A 2,371-nucleotide genomic window follows, 5' to 3' on the forward strand; every position below is an offset into this window, starting at 1 on the left:
CTTTGTTAAACCATCAATATCTGGCAACCCTATTTATGTTGGAGCTCCTACCACTAATATTCAAGACAAATGGTTGAGAAAGAAAATATTGATCATGATGTTAAGAAAATCCTATCAATTAAGCTAATAAGGAGGCCAAATCTAATGCCATAGATTTTGACGTTCTGATCACTGAAAAAGTGCCCACTTCCTTAGGCCCTACCTAAGCTCGCAAGATGAGTATTCGCTTAATTGTGAGAAGTGAGATTTCTATCCAAAGTAGCCAAGAAAGAAGAGGAAAGATTATTGAAAATGAAGAACAAAGTCTTCGTTGATTTTTTTTATTCTAAGAGTTATGCCATTATACTTAAAAAGAGTTTTATAGGAGAATAAAATATAGCGAAGAATAGTGTTGTTGATAATGGCATAGATGTTCTTTTTGGAAATAATGGTTATTGAACTTTATGCTAATTTACTATGAAGTGTTTGTGAATAAGAAAATTAGGTTCTTTAGAAGGTTCTGTATCCAGCAAGAAGAATACGGTACGTGTAGGTTGGTCTGAATTCAACCTTGTAATGATAAGGAAGGTTTTGAATTATTATTGCTAGAATATGGTAAGTGCTGTTAAAGGAGAGTAATTTTGATACAATGAAATTAAGTAAAAAAAATCACCTTAAACCCAGGAAGTGCCAACTTCTTCATGCCCCAAGGTCATTCCCTCTAATTATTGTAAAAGGATGATTGATTATCTTACTACATACATTGAGGAACATGATCAATATATTTCTAAACTTCGTGTTGAATCCAAGATTGTTAAGAAGATCAAAGACATACAAAAGGCTCTTCGTGTTGATTTGTTATCTCTTCCTGCTGAACAGTAAGTTGGCAATCTTGTTGATCAAAAAGGGGGAGTTGCTGGTGATAAAAAGAGATTCCAATCTGTTGCTTCAAATTTGTTGCTATTACTTTGTTTCATTATCTTTTTCGTTTCATTAAGATTTTTTAGTTATAATTATGGTTGGTTAATTATTGATGCAATTTCAAGTTGACATTAATGGTCAATCCACTTTATTATTTTCTAAGTAAAATTTTTTAAATGAAAGAGAATATGCTAAGCGGGAGCTTAGGTGATTTGATAATATAAATTCCTATTTTGTATATGTTTTGTTCTACAAATTACCAAATGCGAGGATTGTTGAAAAACATTGAAAGTATGAACAAGTGCCTGATGGAATGCCTATTCCCTGGCCACTAAATTTGTTTGAGATAGTTTCTATATTTGTGTTATTGGCAATATATTGTATTGTGTTTTATGGGCTATGTTGTTTATCTGGACAATATACAGCCCATCAATGAAGATCATATAACTTAGAGAAACATTTTTGGAATGTAACAGCCCGATTTTAGCTAAATCAGAACAGTGGTTTTAGAACCACAAATCCGAGGTTGAAAAAATTATTTTAATATTATTTTATGTGTTTACAGCATGTGTGAAAATTTCGAGAGCTAATTTTATCGTTTAATAGTTCAATTTGAGAAAAGTGTAAATCAAGGGTTTAAATTATGAAATAAATGAAAGTTTTGGGCTACTAGGGGTCCCTAGGAAATTTGGCTAGGCTTGGGTGTAATTAATTTTTTTTCAATTTGTGTTTTTGTGAAATAGAGACTAAATTGAATAAATGTGGAACTTTAGGGGCTAAAGTACAAAAATACCTAAATATGTGTTTGTGGACTAAATTGAAAGATTATGTGATTAAATGAGTTGAATTTTTTATAATATAGATCAAGAAAAGATGAACCCGGGCTTAGATCGAGGAAAGAACGAAGTACTTGACTAATCGACTAGTTTCGTCATTTTTACGTCCAAGGTAAGTTCGTACGTGATAAATATTGTTATAATTATGTTTCGAATATTTAATATCACGTAAATTATAAATATGAGACTACGGTTGAATATGACGACAAATTGGCTATGTTTGGCACTTAGTGTGCATTTCGAGATAGCTTCGGCTATATATAGCACTCAGTGTGCGAATTGGAATAACTTTGGCTATATGTGGCACTAAGTGTGCAATACTAAGATAGCTTCGGTTTAACATGATGGCACTAAGTGTGCAATATCGTCATAGCTTCGACTAATCATTTTGGCACTAAGTGTGCGAGTTCCTTGAGTATTGAAAGATTTCCGGATGGATTAACATATCAAACAATGAGGTAAAAATGTATTAAATAAATACAAGAGAGTACAAGTACATACGATACCTATGTGGTATTTGATACTGTGTATGAATCTTGATAGATTTGTATATATATGACAAATTGTATTGGGTTAGAATTTTGTGATGATATGAGACCTATTAAGTGTTTGTTAATGGATGATTGAATATTATG

The sequence above is a fragment of the Gossypium arboreum genome, chromosome 2, assembly GCF_025698485.1.
Source record: "Gossypium arboreum isolate Shixiya-1 chromosome 2, ASM2569848v2, whole genome shotgun sequence".
Classification (NCBI taxonomy): domain Eukaryota; kingdom Viridiplantae; phylum Streptophyta; class Magnoliopsida; order Malvales; family Malvaceae; genus Gossypium; species Gossypium arboreum.